Source organism: Monodon monoceros, unplaced genomic scaffold (assembly GCF_005190385.1).
Source record: "Monodon monoceros isolate NGI ecotype Baffin Bay Population unplaced genomic scaffold, NGI_Narwhal_1 Super_Scaffold_19, whole genome shotgun sequence".
Lineage (NCBI taxonomy): Eukaryota > Metazoa > Chordata > Mammalia > Artiodactyla > Monodontidae > Monodon > Monodon monoceros.
The window spans coordinates 31,341,522-31,362,074 of NW_021703775.1; the positions used below are offsets into that span (position 1 = coordinate 31,341,522).

General features: G+C 43.6%; 1 long non-coding RNA gene across 2 annotated transcripts in view; it reads left to right on the forward strand.

Moving 5' to 3' along the window:
* Positions 1-20,553, forward strand: part of LOC114900624 — a 52,600-nt gene that overhangs the window by 16,911 nt on the left and 15,136 nt on the right. Inside the window, exons 4-5 of one of the 2 annotated variants that reach the window (XR_003794896.1) lie at positions 8,116-8,276; positions 9,869-10,024. This is a non-coding gene — a long non-coding RNA (uncharacterized LOC114900624). The remainder of the gene's footprint in view (positions 1-8,115; positions 8,277-9,868; positions 10,025-20,553) is intronic. The other variant, XR_003794895.1, reaches the window with a different exon arrangement.

The following is a 20,553-nucleotide window of genomic DNA, read 5'->3' on the forward strand; positions in this document are numbered from 1 at the left end:
AAATGCTTCCTCTGCCCGTTCCCTAAAACAAATGAGAACAATGGCCATCTTTAAACAGTTCCAGTGATGTGCCAGGCACCGTGTTAGATCAGCCCTGTGTGTGTAAATTTCATTTAACCCTCACAACATCTCTCTGTGGTGGGTACTTACTATGGACTGAAAGTCTGCACCCAAATTCATATCTTGAAGCCCCAACCTCCAAGGTAATGGTATTTGGAGGTGGGGCCTTTAGGAGGTGATTAGGTTTAGATGAGGGTGGTCATGAGGGTGGATCCCCCACTGATGGGATTAGTGTCCTTATAAGAAGAGGAAGGGACCAGAGCCCTCTCTCTCTCCACCATGTGACGACACAGTGGAGAGGGGACATCTGCAAGCCAGGAAAAGCAACTCTCCAGAGCCTGCCTCTGCTAGCACCCTGATCTCAGGTTTCCAGTCTCCAAAACTGTGACAAATAAATTTGTTGTTTAAACTGCCTGGCTTATGGTATTTTGTCATGGCAGCCAGAGCAAATACAGTACTATTATCATCCCATTTTACAAATGAAAAAAGAGGTTCAAAAAGACCGAGTCACCTGTCCTGGTTCACCCAGCTAGTGAGCAGCAGAGTAGGTTTGGTTGTGGCCTGTGTGATTCTGTCCTTGTCAACCTGCAGGTCCCCATCTCCTGGGTGGCTGAGGGTATAAATCCCTGCTTTTGGCTGAAACCTTAGTGACAGGGCCCTCTTGTCTCATCCATCACCCATGCCCGGCCTTTGACCCTTCCTCAGTGATCCAGGCCTCAATTTTCCTGTGTGCTTCCTCTTGACTTCACACAGTTGTCCAATTTGGGGAGTAGCTATATTAACCTGCTCTGTTCAGAATCACTCTAAGGCCCTTGCACGGGCCTCTGTTCCCTCCTCCTCTCTTGCCCTTCCCCCATGAACCCACTCTCTCCTGGTGACTTGTTCAAGTGCCACTGGCACACTCTCTGCTCTGAGAAGGCAGTTCTCTACCTCTCAAGACTGTGCTCTCGCGTCTTGAGGCTGCTTTTATTCACTTTAAGCAGACTGAGGCCTGGCCTGTCCCTTAGAAGGTGGATTGCCATATCTTTGCACGTGTTGTCTGTGTTTGCCTTACTTCTTTGGTGAGCTCAGTACTGGGGCCCCTGTGTATTGTCACTCAATGAGGCTGAAGCAGAATTCTGAGGAGAAGGGCTCAACTGGGTAACTTTTATGACTGAGGAAAGATGGTGTGTGTGTGTGTGTGTGTGTGTGTGTGCGTCTGTGTGTTGCTTCGGGGGTGCTATTGGCAAAGAGGGAATGGTGCTATTCTGGATGTATCTATGTTTGTGCTGACATTTCATGTTTGTAAAACCTCACAGCTTGATGTGTTGATCCAATAAAATCATCCGGGGAGTGAAATAAAAATACCCAGAAGATTGGTGGGCAGGAGAGCTGACTGTGTGTGAAAGACACCAGAAAACTCTTCTTGTCACCCAAAGCATTGCTAGAAGGAAAAAAAAAAACAAACAGTCAAGGAAAGAAGACCTAGCAGGCGATAGGGGGATGGCGGTCCTGAGTTTGCCTTGGGCCTCTCATGACAGGCTTTTGTCTTGTTAGAGCTGATTGGCACAGAACTTATTAAGAAATTTAGAAGTGTTCATTCCTTGGACTATTTTGGACATTATACCAACTTCTTCTGGTGGGCTTTTGAAAGGACTCTATTATGTCATTTTGGCTTGGGACGCAGGAAATGAGCCGGCACTCTTCAAAGTTAATAAAACATCATCTGTCATAGAATTTGCAGGTGTGACTCAGTTCCTGCACTAAAATATACAATAGGAGGCCAGGGCTGAGGAGCCAGCCCTTTGGCAGGCGTAATGAGCATGCTCTGAGCAGTCTGGAATCTTCTGTGTGCTGTCTAGGTTTGAAGTGACTTATTTGTGGGAGGATCAGACCTGCTACCCTCAGCACCATGCAGGCCACTCTTGCCCCTGGGAAGTGCAGGAGAACCCCCTGTTGTTTCCCTGGGGATGGTTGCAGGTTACCCTACGGATGTGCTTTGACATCACACATGACTTTCATCTTCCTAAAGAGGGGAATTTTGTTGACAGGCTCATGGCACTGGTGGTGGCCACACTGGCCAAAATCTGAGTCTTTTTTCTAGATGAGGTGGATTCCAGGAGTGACTGGGAATATTAAAGTGGAGTGCTCTTGTGTTCAGAACCTCACCTCCCCAAACCATGTGTTGCCTACAGGATCTGCCCCCCAGGGAAAAGTAAGCAGGCTGATTTTTGCCCCTTGGATGAAGGGCTCCCACCTTGGCCTGTCTCCCCCAGCCTTTCTCTTGTATGAAATTCCTTTTTTTTTTTTTGCGGAACGTGGGCCTCTCACTGCTGTGGCCTCTCCCGTTGCGGAGCACAGGCTCCGGATGTGCAGGCTCAGCAGCCATGGCTCACGGGCCCAGCCGCTTCGCAGCATGTGGGATCTTCCCAGACCGGGGCACGAACCCGTGTCCCCTGCATCGGCAGGTGGACTCTCAACCACTACGCCACCAGGGAAGCCCTGAAATTCCTTTTGAAATGATGATGTGTTCATACTTCGGGTAGAACAGTGATTTTTCAATCTTTTTGGTCACAGGACCTCTATATACTTCTAAATTATTGAGGACTCCACAGAACTTTTGTTTCAGTTGGTTATATCTGTTGACATTTATCATGACAGGGGTCAGCAAACTGTGGCCCATGGGCCAAATCTAGCCCATGACTTTGTTTGTAAATAAAGTTTTGGTGGAACACAGCCAAATGCATTTGTTTATGTATTGTCTGTGGTTCTTTAACGCTCTAATGGTAGAGTTGATTAGTTGTACTAGAGCCTGGCTGGTGAAGCCTAAAATATTTATTATCTGTACCTTTATAGGAGAAGTTTACTGATGGCTAATATAAAAAGTAAAATGAGAAATGTTTAAAATATTTATTTATTAATTCAGTTAAAAAGTCAGTAATAAAACCATTACAAGAAAACAGACTTTTTTTAATTGAAAAATGTCCATACTTTCCAAAATATAATAAAACAAAAAATACTTAGTGAGACTCAGAGTGGCGTTGTTTTCCATTTCTGCAAATTCCTTTGACGTTTTGCTTAATAGGGACAGCTCAGTTCTCATCTGCCTGCATTTAATCTGTTGTGGTATGTTGCTTTGTTTGAAGTGGGTGAAGAAAATCCAGCCCCGTAAAGGTATGTAGTTAGAAAAGGGAGGGGTATCTTAGTAGTCATTTCAGATATTTATGGATGTTTCCCTTTGACTACAACAAATCTTGACAAGTGGTAATTTCTAGAAGGCTGCATGTAGAATCTGAAACCATAGCAATGAAAATTTCATACTCTGTTATGTTAAAATCCACTGGTCTAAATTGTACTTTGGATGGTTCTTATACCCATGTAAGATTTTTGTAACATCATGCATTAATTATTTTGAAAATATTAGTTCACTGAGTTATTCATATCTTCCAAATGTTGACATATTTCATTTTGTGTCATATCAAAACATCACATTTGTTAATATCCCCATCGAGCTCATTAGAAGAGTCTTTAAGCTGTCAAACGCATGATGGTGCATACAGTTTTCCAAAATTCTAATTTTTGCTTGAAAGCTCAAATTTTATAATTGACATCAAACTCTGCCAGTTGTTTTGCTTGTCGGGATCTGCTCATTTCATTCATTTTCAAGAAAATGTCTGCCAAATACTCAAATCTGTATAACCATAGTTTGTCTGTCAGTCAGTTAAGTGGTGTCCCACTTAAAAAAGGACTAATTCAGTTTTCAGCTCTAACAATTGCACAAGAGCATTTCCCAGAGACAACCATTCAATAAGCAGGAGAAGTGCTTTATGTATATTTTTTATATATTCACACAGCATGTTATATAAAAAATATATATATATATTCAAAGGTTGCAATTAATAAAGTTAATATTTCTTACAGCTTCATAGAGGACATTTTTAAAGTAAAAGTGTTTCTTGTTTCTTGTGAGTACGTGGTGGGAAAGACATACAGTACGAGGCCACTGCCTTGACATATGCTAAGGCACCAGCAGTTTTACCCTCCCCCTCATTGCTTTTGGATCATCCGTGTGAATGTCCAAATAGTGAAGAAGACAAATAACATCTTACTATTATTATGAACATAGATTTGACCTTGTGGATCTTTTTTTATTGAAGTATAGTTGATTTACAATGTTGTGTTAATTTCTGCTGTACAGCGAAGTGATTCAGTTTTATACACACACACACACACACACACACACACACACACACACACACACACGTTCTTTGGTGGGAATGTAAGTTGGTGCAGCCACTATGGAAAACATAATGGAGATTCTTCAAAAATCTAAAAATAGAACTATCACATGATCCAGCAATCCCGCTCCTGGGAATATATCTGGACAAAACTCTAATTCAAAAAGATACATGCACCTCTATGTTCATAACAGCACTATTCACAATAGCCGAGACATGGACACAACCTAAATGTCCATCAATAGATGAATGGATAAAGAAGATGTGGATCTTTCAAAGTGTGTCCATGGGCCACTCTTGGAGAACCTGCTGAGGTAGAAAGGGAACAAATTGAATTAAATTCTGCTGGTTCTAGGAGATGCCATGTGGGGAAAGGGTGATTAAGTCCTGTTGGGAAAATGCAATGTATTCTATGACAGTGTTGGGATTTCCCAGTGCTCATTAGGTTTTAAATGCTCTGAGAAGTCCTCGAGAAAATAAATGTCTTTGAACTTGGGATTTTTCAAACTCATTTGGGCAAAACATCCTTTTCACTTTTTCAATATATGTGAATACCCTTTGGGAAACCATGGCTTTCAGGGTGTATACGTGGCTGTTGGGATCCCTGAAAGCAGGCTGTGTTGGGCTGAGAAGTGATGTGTCGGGGGAGGGCTCGGAGAAAGGCGGACCCTGGCCTGAGACCACCCCTGGGGCATCTTTTCTTCGTTCCTGGGCTGATTTCCTGACCACAAAGCCAGTGACTGAGCCCTTGGAAAGTATGCAATAGTGTAATCCTCCCACCCATGTGCCTACTCCTTGCAGAGGATGCCAGCAGATCTGCATTTTTCACATTGCTGGGTGGATTTTGAAGAGCTGAGCCAGGCAGAAAGGCCCATACGTCTGCCCTGAAGGGGGCAGGTATGTCTCAGGTGTGCTTAGCAGTGAGGGGTTTATTTCTCTCTTCCAGCCCCGTTTGTGTTTATGGGTCTAGAACCTCAGCCACCTGGCCCTAGGGTTCTTGTGATAATTGGGTGCAGCCCCTTTTTAACTGTGACAGGCTGGGGACTCCGAGATGGCACAGGACTTTCTAGGGGCCATTCTCCTGAGGATTTACTCTGTACAGCCCATCCTCCGAGAAGAAAATTCCCCGTCTAAGGAAAAATACAGAGTGTGACGATTCCTCCTCAGTGAAGTTGAACTTCTGAAGTTTCTTCCTCAGTTGCACTTCCTTCCCTCCTGACAAATACCTCCTGTCAATTTGTATACACACCCCTTGGTTGTGGCTTCCCCAAACTGTCCCAAGGCTCTGTGCCTGCATAGTTTAAACAGATTTGTGTCATTGTTTTTCCTACAGATAATGACAAATCTGCAAAGGGAGTGTGTGCTCTTTCTGTACAAAGTCTTTCCAAACACCCACCCAGATCCAGGTATTCCATCCTGTCCTTGGGTCCCCTCTCTGGTTGATGCCACCAAGGTTGTGGTGTAATTCTGGGCAATCACTTCAAGAGCCTTTTGTTGGGCATCCACTGTGGGCAAAGTGCTCCCCAAGGTGTGTGTGTGTTTGGGGGAGGGAACAAAGTCAATTAAACTGCCCAGCGCGGGAAAGCAAGATGTTCACAAATATCCCTGGGGGTGAGGAAGTTGACGGGGGTTTGGGGGTGTGTGAAGCAGGAGCCTGGAGGGCAGGGCAGGGGCACTTTTGACTGGAAAGATCCCAGGAGGCTGCCTGGAGGAGGAGGCATTTCTGGTGGTCCTTGAAGGTTGACCAGAAGGCTGCCGGGACAGGGTTTGTGTGACAGTGGGAGGTGCAGAGTGGGAAGGCCCCTGCACACAATGATGTGTGGGTTGGGCTCAGGGGAGGGGAGGGAGGTGTGGATAGGGATGGGAGGAAGAGGGCATGAAGGCTGTTAGCCAAGACAGGTGAGGGAATCAGGACGTTGGTGGTGGGACTGCAAAGGCAAGGGAGGGTGACCCTTAGTGTTCTTCTCTATGAATGAGTGGGGCATCAAACTGGATCCGTGGGGTGGAGAGGGCAAGGGAGATGGGACCGTCCCACCCCAGTTCATTTGAACATACCCGCTTTTACCTGTTCTAGACTGCATTTTGGCATTGGACTCATTCAAACCAAAGATTCTGTTGCTTAAAAAATACACTGAAAATCACCAGGTAGCATGTCTGCTAAGGCTCCTCCCATCTCTAAATGTATCCCACACTTCTTGGTAACCTCAACTTCCTGATGTTTTCTGGATATTTTCTTATGATTCTCAAGCATTTGGCCTTTTTCCATACTCAGTGACAAGCTTCTAGAGGGCAGGGAGCTTCTATAAACTTTGACTGTTGTTAAAACACCCAGCAGGGTTGTGAACACAGGCCTTCATAACTGCCGCTGGGGTGCTGCCGCCAGTGCTCTGAGCAGGCTTCTGAGTTCCCACCGTTTCCCTCTCTCTGAAAACTGGCCAGTGGGTGCCTAAAGGGTTTGATGAAAATGACACTGAACTGGGCAGGAGACCTGGGTTAAAATTCTGCTTGCCGTTCCCTAGCCCTGGGACTGGGGCCATTCACACAGACTCTCTTGTTCTTGGTTTTGTTTTCAGTGAAATAAGGGAGCTTTTTTTAAGAGCCATGTTTCCCAAATGTGACCACAGAGAGCTAAGATGACAACAGGGTGTCCAGACACATTATGAAGACATAATGTCTTGTATATATGTAATTTATTATTAAAGTGTTACTGAGTTCACAGTGCCTGTTAATGGCAAGTGTAATAAAGACTAACATTTATTAAGTGCTTGCTAGTTGTGAATTATGTGTGAGTGCCTGTCTCAGGTTGGACTTTCAAGCCCAGAGAAGAGAATTTGTATGCAGGAGACTCATGTAGGATTTCTCTGAGAATGGACGAAGCAGGACAGAGGAAGAGAAGAAACCAAGCAGGGGTGTGATTTTAGGTGAAGCCCCAGTCTCAGCCTGATCGCGTAGGGGGCTCTGGAGTGTAAGTTACATTGTGTAGTTTGTCCTCACTGATGGCAAGGGAACTGGGCTTTCATATACTGACCCCGGTCCACTGCGGGCCCAGGGCCACCTCAGTGGGGTGATGGTGGTGTTGGGGGCTGTGAACTCCCAGGTGCTTCTGGCTTTTTGTGTCACACCACAGAGCAGCCTTGGTAGCCTTCAAACAGTTTTCTGACAAGAGTTAGAAAGAAGATGAAGGGAAAAAAACCCAAGAAGCCATGTGAATGCTCTGATGGTTCTGGTGGAGTGTTCACAGGACCTGCTTGCTCATTCTCAGCTCACTCAAACTGACAAAAGAAATTTTCACATATTGAGATATAGGGAAGTCATTCTGGCTTATCCATGAATTAACCTGAATTTTACGCTAACTAAAATAGCCTGTTTATGGCCTATCAAACACACATTGTACATGTGCTTTAATTATTAGAGAAAAGCACACACTGACCAAAAATAAAGAATGTCCATGTTAAAAATAAAGATTAAATGCCTGTCTTCCTGGGATGCCAATGCTGGTATTCCTTTAACGATAAGACACCCTCCGCAGGTGCAAGGCCATGCTGACTTGCTATGTACATGCTGGTCTGTTCTTTTTTTTTTTTTTTGAAACCTTGAAGAAATGTATCCCTGACTTTAATGTTCTTTGCTCTGACAAGGTATAAAACTGTGCTGGAAACCATGCTTCTCTGGGACAGTTTCTCTGAGTAATCTGGGCAGTGGGCATCCAGGCTAGCCCTCAGTTTGGCTCAAATAAAACTCTTTTCTATTTCTTATTCTTGATTGTTTATTGCTTATTTTCATTGACAAATCCTTCCAACAGCCTTGGGAAGTAAGTATCATTGTCTCCATTTTACAGGAAACTGAGGCACGGAGAAGTTAACAAACTTGCCTGTGGTCACACAGCTAGTAAGTGGCAGACCCAAGATTCAAAGCAAGAAGCCCATGCTTTTACCACCATACTGCATGGTGCTTCCCCAAATACAGCAGCTGTCATGTGTGTAATCGAGAATATTTGGGGTAAGAGTGAACAAGATATTGGAGGGTCTGTGTGGCAGTCTAACGTTCGATGACATCGTGAGCTCTTGCCAGTTTGTGCTCTGATTTCAAAGCAATTTCAGGGGCAATTTGGATTTCAATTATTTTCTGTCTTAACAATCATTCTGACTGAAGCAATTTAAATCAAAATCATAAAGGTCCAACCGTAGTTGGTTAATAGCTACGAAAACAATGGCCAGAGGTGAAAGATTTTTAAAGAACTATAAGGCATTTCTGTTGGCAGAATAATTGAGAGATGGCTGTTTGGGCGGGAAGCAAGGTGATCTAGATTTCTAGTTTCAGTAAAATTACTTAACTGAAAACATATGGTTCCCAATCACTGTAGCAGACCAGGGAGGTGTCTTTTAAGTGGGGAACACGTGGAATGGTGCAAGATGGAAGATTCCTTACTATGGCAAAGAGAAAAGGTTGTCTTCTAGCCACTGTTAAATTCTTGGCATTAATTGTCTCTTTCCTCCCTGTAATCCTGTGTTCATGAGGATAGTGACACAAAGTTCCCATCATGGGCCACTTTGAGACTTCCATGGGCGGTGAAGCACTCTATAACTGTGCCGTGCGCAATACAGTCAATTGTTGAGGGCGCTCGGGGGAGGTCTTGACCTAGACTCACAGTGGTTCTCAATCAGGGACAGTATCCTTGCCCTCCCCAAGGGTTCTTGGAAATATGGGAGGGATCACAGTGAATAGGTTGTCTCATGGTGAGTGTATGTGAGCTACTGGAATTTAGTTCCCAGGGGACTAGTGGTGCTAAGTATCCTGCAATGCACAGGACAGGCCCACTTGAGGAAGAAGTCTCACTCGAATGCTAATGACACCAACACTGAGAAACTCTGGGAGAAGTGATTTGAAGAAAGTGAATCATCTTCAAGTATGAGACATCATGGCCTCTGAAATGACTTACACTTTTCCATGTACCTCTGGAAGACCACATGTGAAATTAGATGGAGACCAAGCATCTTAGCAGTTATGGCTGCTCAGGATGGACTTGTCCTTGTCTTTGGTAGTGAGCTCCCCAACACTGGAGGTATTCAAGAAGAGGCCTGTTGACCTCATGGAAGGGATATTGTGAAAGGGATATCCAGCCTGAAGAAGAGGACGGATTAGATGATCCCTGAGAGGTATCCTAGTACCAAGATACAAGGATTCTTCTTATGGTTTATTCTCAGAATTCCAGGTGAGGCTTGGGAAGAAAGGAGTTAAAACTGAAAATCCCCCTGCATATGTGTGAGGTCTAGTCTGAGAAACAATGATGGACTGAAAGAACATGAGTCTAGTATTAAGAGATAAAGGAAAAAGCACATTGTGTTGGAAAGACCTCTGGGTGAGGAGTCAGCCAGCCCTGATTCCTGTCTCCACTGGGATCTCGCTGGTGAGTGTGGTGCTGGGCGGATCACATTTTCTCTGCATCTGTCAGGTGATGGCTGTCAGTGGTTCAAAGCTCAGAATCTGTGATTCTATAGTTTAGGGGTAGACCCATGTTCTTTTTTTTTGTTTTAATGTGGACCATTTTAAAAGTCTTTATTGAATTTGTTACAATGTTGCTTCTGTTTTAGGCTTTGGTTTTTTGGCCACAAGGCAAGTGGGATCTTAGCGCCCAGACCAGGGATCAAACCTGCGCCCCCTTCATTGGAAGGCGAAGTCTTAACCACTGGACCACCAGGGAAGTCCTCTAGACCATGTTCTTTGACATAATTCTACTGTGGCCTTAGGTAAGTACTTTATGATTCTTTCCCAATATGTGAAATAAAAATAATGTCTATTTTTTATTTTTTCTAATTCACAAGGAAATAGAATCAAGTAAGCTTGATGGCCAGAATACCTACCGTAAAAGTAGAAAGGATGGTAGAGTAAGTGTCATTTTGACATTTTCCTTCTCTAACACCACCTAAACGTTCTAGTACCAGTGGGTAAACGGGTCTCACTAAGTTGTTTGCATCCTTCACAAATCCTTGATATCCTTTTTGGAGTCCCGTGCTTCATCATAGCGAACATATTATAATATTCTTACATCCCCATTAAATAAATTTACATATAACAGTATGTTTTTTATTCTGATAAAATGTTTTATAAGCATTTAATTAAATTATACTGAGTTTCATATTTTGGAGGTGATGAACTTGTTTTTTCTTGATCTCAGACCTTCTTGGTAGGCCCTTTAAAAACTCAGAGCTACTTGTCACTGTAACTAATAATACTTGATAAATGTCTTTAGAGAAAAGACTTAGGTCAATTGGTAAAAAGAAAAAAATTCCCTTCTCAGAGCCTCCCTCTATGCTCCTATAGGGTAGCCCTTTTATTTATTTATGTTTTATAGCATTTTAAAAAGTATCTGTTTATTTATTTGGCTGTGCCGGGTCTTAGTTGTGGCACGTGGGATCTTCGTTGCCACGTGTGGGATCTTTTAGTTGCGGCATTTGGGATCTTTAGTTGTGGCATGCGGATCTTTTAGTTGCGGCATGTGGGATCTAATTCCCTGACCAGGGATTGAACCCAGGCCCCTGGAACTGGGAGTGTGGAGTCTTAACCACTGGACCACCAGGGAAGTCCCAGTTAGCACTTTTAGGTCAAGATGGATCTGGGCACAGGAAAGGAGGACATGGAGAGGCCATTGGTAATGGCCAAATGCCTGCAGCTAATTTGTAGGTACCTGTGAAAAGTAGTGAATGTGCGTGCATGTGTGTATGTGGTAGTGAGAGTGACAGATGAGGGCCCTGAGGGGTAAAGAGTTATGAGAGAAGGGGCAGCACAGGGTCAATGGTAAGCAGAGTTCTGAGATGGCTCTCAAAATACCCACCTCCTGGAGTACACAGCCTGTATAATCCCTCTCCCCCTGCCCCCAGTTGAGTGTGTGAACATGATGAGATTTCACTCCTGTGGTTAGTTTATGTCATATGACAAAGGTGAATGGGTTTTGTAGATTTAATTAAGGCCCTTAATCAGCTGACTTTACATTATCAAAGGGGAGATGATCCTGGGTGGGCCTGACCTAATCAGGTGAACACTTTAAAAGGAGGTCTGGAGGTCAGAGATGGAAGAGGTTAGAGATACTCTCCTGTTGGCCTTTGTTATGGACTGAATGCTTGTGCCCCACCCCTCTCCCCAGTCGTATGTTGAAGCCTTGACCCTTAATATGATGGTTTTAGAGCTAGGGTCTTTGGGAGGTCATTAGGGTTAGATGAGGTTGTAAGGGTGGAGCCCTCATGATGAGATTAGTGCCCTTATAAGCAGAGGCACCAGAGAGCTTTCTCTCTGTCTCTCTGTCTCTCTCCCTCCCCCCACCCCCACCCTGAGCACATGCATATGCAAAGGTCACGTGAGCCCACAGTGAGGAGGTGGCTGTCTGCAGCCCAGCTGGAGAGCTCTCACCAGAACCCGACCATGCTGGCACCCTGATCTCAGACCTCCAGCACTGTGAGAAAATAACTTTCTGTTGTTTAAGCCACCCAGTCTGTGGTATTTTGTTATGGTAACCTGAGTAGATTCATTTAGCCTTGAACAAGCAAACTACCATGTTATCAGAGGGCCATGCAGCAGGACTAGCAGGTCTTTAGAAGCTGAGAGCCTCGGTTCTACAAATGCAGGGGGCTGAATTCTGCCAACAACCAGTGAGCTTGGACAGAAACCCTGAGGTTCAGATGAAAATGCAACCTTGTGAGATACTGTGCAGAGAACCTAGCTAAGCCATGCCCAGGCTCCTGACCCATGGGACTGTCAGATAATAAATGGGTGTGGTTTGAAGCCAATAAATGGGTGTGGTGATTTGTCACATAGCATAGAAGACTGAGGCATACTGCCTGTTGGAGGGCTGCCTTTGCTCAGGACAAGACAAAGTTGGGGGGCCGGTAACCTGTTTTTCATCACTTTCCTTCTTAGTGTCACTCAGCTGAATTTTTGCACCTATATGATTCACAATATATTTCTCTCAGGAAAAGTGAGGAGAGTCTCTGTATTGGCTTCAGTATTAAAGGTCCAGCTAACCGTGGACTCCATGTGTGATGGAATTTCTGTGCTGAAGCACTTTGCAAGTTTTCCTTGGAAGGAAGCTCAGGATAGATTTAAGAGAATGAGAAGCTTTTATCGGCCATGGCTTCGAGGAAAGAAGCAGTGCCATAGGAGACCAATAATTCCTTTCCGGATAATATTTCCCATTCTTCTCTCCTGTTGCTGACAGTTGCTCTTTATTTGTTCTCAAATGAATTCTACCAGTTGGCCTGCAGCTGGAAGTGTGTTTGGTCACCAGGAGGTTGTCTGCCCTGCATTCCTCCTGGAGAGATGAAAAAACTGGGAACTCACCCTGTTACTCTCGAGTTTCCTGCCTTTTTTGACTCAGCATTAAGTGGAAAGAAAGTTGAGTTTTGATAGAAAAAAAATCTCTTGGACTCTCTCCCGTTTCAGGTTAGAGGAAGAAAATGCATCCACAAACCGGAGCCCTTGTGGGTGTGAATTGCACAGTTTTGAGGAAACTTGATATTGTGTCTTTGACATCACGTTGCACTTGATTAAGGGCCGTTTCATCCTGCTGATGGAGTCTCTTTCCCCCATGACCCAGGTCCCCTCCATAATCCCTCTCTCAAAGCCTTTTCCTTTTCATTATGTGGTCGTAATTATTTCTCTGTCGAGCACATAACCTAACACCTCTCGGTGCACAGTGCCAAGGTTTGAAACCATAATAAGTGGAATGCTCACCTTTGAAGCCATTACTTCAATCATTAGAACAAAGTTTATTCCTCAAGAGGACATTAACATTTGAAAATGTGTCAACCAGAGTAAGAAATTCATCACGATCATGGACTACCTGCCAACTGGTTAAAATGCAATATTCCAATTTTCCTGGATGTTTTCAACAATCTAACATCTGACATTAGTTTACGTTTTCAAGTTGTCTTTGTTCAGTTCCTGGTAAGTTGTTTGTGAAGGTCAAAGAAGTTGATTTTTAAACACCAAACTAGGAAAGACATGCAGCCAGAAGAAGGCAAAGGGATCCACTGAGCATATCAGGGCTGATGGGAGAGACTTCCCAGTCCAGGAAGCCATTTCCATCCTAGTGGGACTCAAAGCGGACAATGGCCTCTGCGTTTGGGCACCTATAATTTTAAACAAAAATGAGTCTGGTTGCTGTGCTGAATTTCTTAGAAGACTTTAATGAGATTATCTCTGAAGTTCAATTGGTAAGGAGTAAAGGACAAATATTCCACTTCTGCCTAGCAAAAAGCCACATTTCATCATTAATAGCGTTGAAACCATTAGTTGAAAACATCTAGCAAAACAGTGTAGGTTGGAAAGTAAAAATATAAACTCTCCTAGATGTGGAACGTGGAGGTTAGTAATACGTTAACCCAGTGATTTTCTGGATGGTCTTTGTCATCAAAGTAGCACCACTTCTTTCTAAAGCTCAGGGAGGGAACCAGCAAAGTGAAATGGTGCAATTAGAGTGACCTTAACCATTCACCCTGCAGCTTCGGGGATGTGTTCAAACTGGGGAATATTTTTGGTTGGGTATTCCATAGCTCCTTGATTGTGGATCCAAATCTCTTCCTGTTATCTAATGCTGCATGACGAACCACCCAAACTTCAGTGGCTTGAAATTTCAGTATTTATTTTGCTTATGAATTTGGGCAATGGGGACTTTTGGGAAGTCAACTGGGGTAGTTTGAAGGCTGGGGTTAGAATCATCTGAAGGTCATTCACTCCGATATCTGGGGATTAATCCTGGGAAGATTAAAACAGCAGGGGCTAGCACAGTTGGAGTTCCTTGGGCATCTTTCTGTTTCCATGTGTCCCCTCCAGCTTGGTGGCTTCAGTGTAGCCAGCTGTCTTATATGTCAGCTCAGCATCCCAAGGTCTACATTCTAAGAGAGAGCTAGGCTATGGTCAACAATACTACACTGTACACTTAAACTTTTGTTAAGAGGGTAGATCTCATGTTGTGTTCATATCACAATAAAATAAAATTTAAAAAGAGAGAGAGAGAGTGCTAGGGAGAAGCTATATCACCATTTGTGACCCTGTCTTGGAAGATATGCTACATCACTTCCACTGCCTTCTGTTTATTAGATGCAAGTTGCTAAGCTGGCCCACATCCAAAGGTGGTGGAATTCCACTCCACTTTTGATGGTGTCAAAGAATTTGCAGACATATTTTAAAAGCACTGCAAATCACTAAAATGTTTTTGAGCATCTCTGCCAGCATCTCTGGAGGCACAGTTGGTGATAAAGAGACACATGAGCCATGACCCTACCCTCATCTAGGTGCATCTCAGCCTGGATGTAAGGTCATACCAAGTAAGATGACAGTAGAATAGGAAAAAATGATGAAACACATATAGGAACATTATCTCTAAAAGAGATTAATTACTGAACAAAGTCAAAGACAGAGCTAGGAAATCTGAGGCTCTTGAGACGATTTCTCACTGGGCTGAGGAGGTCTGGGAAGGTAGCTGTGAACTTGGAAGCTGCAAGTAGTAGTACATTTACAAAACACTTTCACATGCTGTGTAGTCACATGGTAAGTGCATTTAATTTATATGCCGACTTTAAACCTAACCCCCTCCTAGGATGAGACCTGTGGTGCAGGGCATGAGAAGTAGGTAACTTCATGGCACTATGGAGACCCTGACAGGAAGTGCCAGCTTGGAAAGACAGGAAGTGGGGGGCAAGTTCTTTTCTATGCTTTCAAAAGCTATGTGCCCATGAGTCTGACCAAGCCAGGTGTAGATTCACAGCCAGCAAATATTCATTTTAAAAAAATTAAAAAGAAATTTTTTTTATTGAAGTACAGTTGATTTACAATGTTGTGTTAATTTCTGCTGTACAGAAAAGTGATTCAGAGACATATATATCTGTATCTGTACACACATATATATTCTTTTTCATATTCTTTTCCATTAGGTTTATCACAGGATAATGAATATAGTTCCCTGTGCTATACAGTAGGACCTTCTTGTCTATCCATCCTATATAGAATAGTTTGCATCTGCTAACCTCAAACTCCCAATCCTTCCCTCCCCCACCCCCCTCCCTCTTGGCAACCACAAGTCTGTTCTCTAAGTCTGTGAGTCTGTTTCTGTTTTGTAGATAAGTCCATCTGTGTCATATTTTAGATGCCACATATAAGTGATAGCATATATTTGTCTTTCTCTGTCTGACTTACTTTATTTAGTATGATAATCTCTAGTTCCATCCATGTTACTGCAAATGGCATTATTTCATTCTTTTTTATGGCTGAGTAGTATTCCATTGTATATATGTACCACATTTTCTTTATCCATTCATCCGTTGATGGACATTTAGGTTGTTTCCATGGCAAAGCCAGCAAATATTGATCAAAGTGCTTTGCCCTGTGCTAGATGTTTTTACATACATTTTGTCATTTAATCATCAGAACAGCAAACAGATACATTAACGTGTAATAAAGTTTCAGAGACTTAATTTTAAGGAAGAATGGAGTAAATACCGCAGGCAAGCAGGAAAGCTTTAGGAAACCTAATTCTCATTTACCCTAGGGCAACAGTCCTCAATTCTTAGTTGGGGTGATTTTGTACCCTCCTGGGGGACGTTTGGCAATGTCTGGAAACAGTTTTGGTTGTCACAACTGTGGGGACAGGTGAGGGGGAAGAAAGGGAGGTTTCTATGGGCATCTAGTGGGCAGAGGTCAGGTTGCTGCTAAATGTTCTACAATGCACAGGACAGTACCCCACAACAAAGCATTATCTGGTCCCAAATGTCAATAGAAATGAGAAAACCTGACCTAGAGATTTGATAGTATCTAAAAAGCAGATTACTATAAATACTCATGAAAACTCATACCTTCATCTACATATAAACTTTGCTTTTATTTTCTTAAATTTAGCTGTTTTTCAACTCTTAGTGTGCAAAGAATAACTGTTCAGATCTACATACATAAGACCATGTATGATATGCTCAGTGAATGTTTTAAGAGTTTTCCCAAGGGTAATTTCCTTCATATTTTTGCCTGATTGTTGATTCGAGGACCTCACTTACGTTTACAGTAACCCTGGGAGTTAGCCGGGGCAGAGTATAGTATCTCCATTTCATTGATGAAGAAACTGTGACTTGAAGAGAAGAAAATGACTTGCTTAAGATCCTCACAGCTGGTAAATAATTAAGCTTGGATCTCTCTCTTTTTATTCTGCTGTTCTTTCAATTCATCTACACATGGATATTCAATAATTTAACTGACATTTGTCCGGGCCCTGTGTTATGTATTGTATACTTCCAAATGAATAAGATGGTGACCCTGCCAGAGTGAGAGAGAAAGATTATTCCATAATGGCCATTCAACATTCTTTTACACGACCATGAAATGAGAACAGGATACTATATAAAGGAATATCTAGAAAACCAGAAAATGGTTTTAGAAATAAAAATATTATAGCAGAAATAAAAACTTTACTAGAATGGTAAATTTGAGGAAATCTTCCAGAACATAGAAGAAAAAGACAAGGAAATAGAAAAGAGAGGAGAAAAAGAAAGAAAATGAGAGAAGTACTGAGAATGACCAACATCCAACTAAAGGAAGTCTCCGAAAAAAATTTCTGACATGCTCTAATCTGGACAGGCTGCTCTCCAGACCAGCTGCCCAGGTGCCATCTTGGAATCACTCTCCAACATCATTCTGGGGATTCTTGGTTTTGTTCCCGTGTAGACAGAGGGAACAGCTTGAGGGAAGGCTTGGGGGTTAAAAGGAGCACGGCAAATTTGAGGAACAGAAAGAAAGTCAATGTGGCTGGTTTAAAGGACTACACAGAGAGAGGGGAGCACGAGATCTGAGTAGATACACAAGCAGAGTCAGGTCATACAATGCTGTGTAGGCTGTGATAAGAATATCTGATTTTATTCTAATAACAAGTGTATATCATTGAAGAGGTTTAGGCAGTGACAAAGGAATGACATGATATTTATGTTTTAAAAAAACCTCACTGTGTACTATTTCAGTGGTCTGTTTGGGTGCTGACGCTGTGTAGATTTCAGTAGGGGCATTGAGTTAGAAGAGTGTGTACCCAAGAGGTACTAAGAAGGAAGACTCAACAGGACTTGGTGATTTAGGGGATGTGGCCAGTGAGGGAGAGGGACGTGTCATGACTTGTGTGATACCTACCTCTTCTGTTTTGTGATTTTCTCAGGAAGTACTGCTTCCAGGATGTACATGGTTAGAGATGGTGGGTGATTTGGTTGATTCAGGGCTGGGGTTCTGCCAGCCAGGTTGAATGGAATGAAGGCAGCAAAGGACTGGGAGAATTTGCCAGGGATTAATTATAATGATAGACTATGAATTCCAGGATAAACTAAGAAAGAAATGAAAGCAGAGAGAATTGACAGAAAGTGGAAAGGTATTCTCCAGTCTTCCATAGGGAAGGACTGTTATTGTGGGGATAGTTGAGCAAGTAACTTGAAAGGATTGGAATGTTTGAATTAATAATTTGTAGTAACGCAGAGTTCAAGGTGTGATTGAGGGAGGTGCTGGCTGAGCTGGGGAGAAGAGAAGGTGAGTGGAAATGATAGGAAGACACTGGGATGCTGCACAGGGCTGTGCAGAGTGTGCAGTTAACAACTCCAGGGGGCACCATTCCCATAGGCTACAATGTTCATTACGCCCCTGGAGTTGGGCAATGTGGCAACTGCACCAGGGGATGAAAACAGAGGATGTTGGATGAAAATTACACATGGGTGTTGAACTCACCAGGAAAGATGGCAATAATTGGGCAAAGAAGGATACTGTGAGCCAGATGTGTAGATGAGAGTAAAGGGGAGGAGGTGGCAGGGTGAGAAGGCCTTGTCCTCAAAGGAGCAGGGATCTTGGCTGGAGGCCAGAGCAGTAACTGCCTAGAAGTGGCATTGGGAATAAGGTTATCTTCTGACAATGAGATGTGAGGGGAATGAGAAGATAAAGATTCTCATGCGGTTGTGCTCAGTGGACAGCTGAGTCTCAATATAGAAAAGGGGTGGAAGGAACTTTCTGAGACAAAATGAAATGTGAGCATTTGCTGATCTCGATGTAAGAGCTCCAGAAACCACAGTGGAAGGGTTTGATAAAGAGGGGAGGAACAGGGGCTTGGGCGTGGGGCAAGGAAATACAGAGCATCCCGGAGATATTCATAATGCAGAGGAGAGGTTATGGAGAGGGGTGGTGTATGTCGGGAGCTGATAAATGAGAGTAGTGGACAGTACCCAGGGGATGGTGGGCCTTGGGCCAATAAAGAGAGGTCTTGGCACCAGATTAGGGGTGGTGACAGCTCAGCAAGAGCTGAGCCCCTTGGAGGTATAAGGTGCTCCCCAGTTCTGAACATAAGTATACTGGGGTAATGAAAGGGCAGCTTCTTAGCTCAGGCAGTTAGGGAACAGTGCCAGCTAAATCATAAAAATGGTCCCTGTTCTTTCCAATGCAGAAAAATGCCCCCTCTCCTGATTTATCAGCCATATGGCTCTGATTCTCTTAGCATTTACACAACTTTGTAATGCTAACCTTTTGCTGTGTATTTGTCTACCCAACTATAATAGAAACATCTTGAGGGCAGGAACTATACCTTTTGACATTCTCAGAGCCTGGCATGGCACCCAGTAGATATTTGTGGATTGGTTGGTATCCTGACATCCTGTGTTTTCTAACCCCTACTCAGTTCTATTAGTCAGAAACCTCTAAGTTGCAAGTGACAGAAACCTAACTCAAACTAATGTAAGCTACAAGGTCACTGAAAGGTTATCACTGGAACCCCATCTTGCCTTCTATTGTCTCTAATTTCTACACTTTGATTCTTTTTTTTTTTTTTTTTTTGGAGGAAGGCAGAGGGAGATATATTTTTTTTTAATATTTATTTATTTGGTTGTGTTGGGTCTTAGTTGCGGCAGGTGGGCTCCTTAGTTGTGGCACGCATGTGGGATCTAGTTCCCAGATCAGGGATCAAACCCAGGCCCCCTGCACTGGGAGTGTGGAGTCTTAACAACTGTGCCACCAGGGAAGTCCCCTACATTGATTCATTCTTGATTTAATTCTTTTCTGCTTGTAGCAAAGATAGCTAGCTCTGGGCAGCTCAACTCCAGATTTATTTTGCTCTCACATTTTCTGATCAATCTCAGAGAAAAAAGAGGATGTGTGTTTCCTGAAAGCTCTGGTTCCAGTCCTTGGATGACTATGATTGGTCAGATTTGGGCTGGGGTCCCTCCTCTGAAACACTCTGTGGCCAGGGCTTGGGGTGCTCTGTATCTTGTCATCACACATGTGATGGGAGAATCAGGGCTGGGTGGTAGCCAGCCATCAGACCAGACGGTCAGTGCTCACAGGGGAAGCACAGCAGGCATTTCCTGCGACAGCTGACTCAGCAGTGAAGGAGAGGCGACTTGGGGGGTCTCAAAGGAGGGAGTGTAAGGCGAGGAATGAAAGGGAAGGAATCTGCTCTTTTACTGAATACCCAATGAATACTAAGCAGTGGGCTCTTTACGGGTTCTGATCTCGTTTAATCCTCCCAACTGTTCGGTAAGGCAACTGTTCGGTATCCTATCCTATCGGTTAGGATAATTTCAAGTTTAAAGAAGAGGAATCAAAGCTTGGATAGGTTAGGTTGAAGACGAAGGTAGGATTCAAATCCAGGATATCTGACTTCAAAGGCCCCGTGCTTTCCTTTAACCCGGGTTTCTCGGCTTCAGCACTATTGACATTTAGGACCAGGAAGTCTTTGCAGGGAAGCCTGCCTTTTACACTGCAGGATGGTTAGCAGGATCCCTGGCCTCTACCCACCAGGTGCCAGTAGCACTCCCCACCCAGTTGTGACAACCAGCGATGTCTCCAGACATTGCCAAATGGCCCTTGGGGGGCAAAATTGTCCCAGTTGAGAACCAGTGTTCTAAACCATGCAGCTGAGCTAATTCGAAGTTGTACTGCCTAAAAATCCATGACCTGCAATTGGGAAACACCACTGGAGTTCATGTCTTTACATTTTCACATGCTTTTGTGTGTTTTAGAAAACTGTAGCACTCACATGAGTGATCTCTGAAATCCAGTCGGAGACAGTAAATGGTTTGTCCTATGAAGTAATTTTGGGTGTCATTGGCTTACGGAAATGTGTCTTCATTTGGAACTCCCTTCTAGGAATCAGTTGCAGAGTCAGACAGAGCTTCTAATATTAAGTAAAGAGAAAAGGTGGTAAGTTGCAAAGTGTTCCGCTCTGACACAGTCTAGGTAAAAATCAAAGTGGGGACGGGCTGTGCTGTAACTGTCCCCAGGA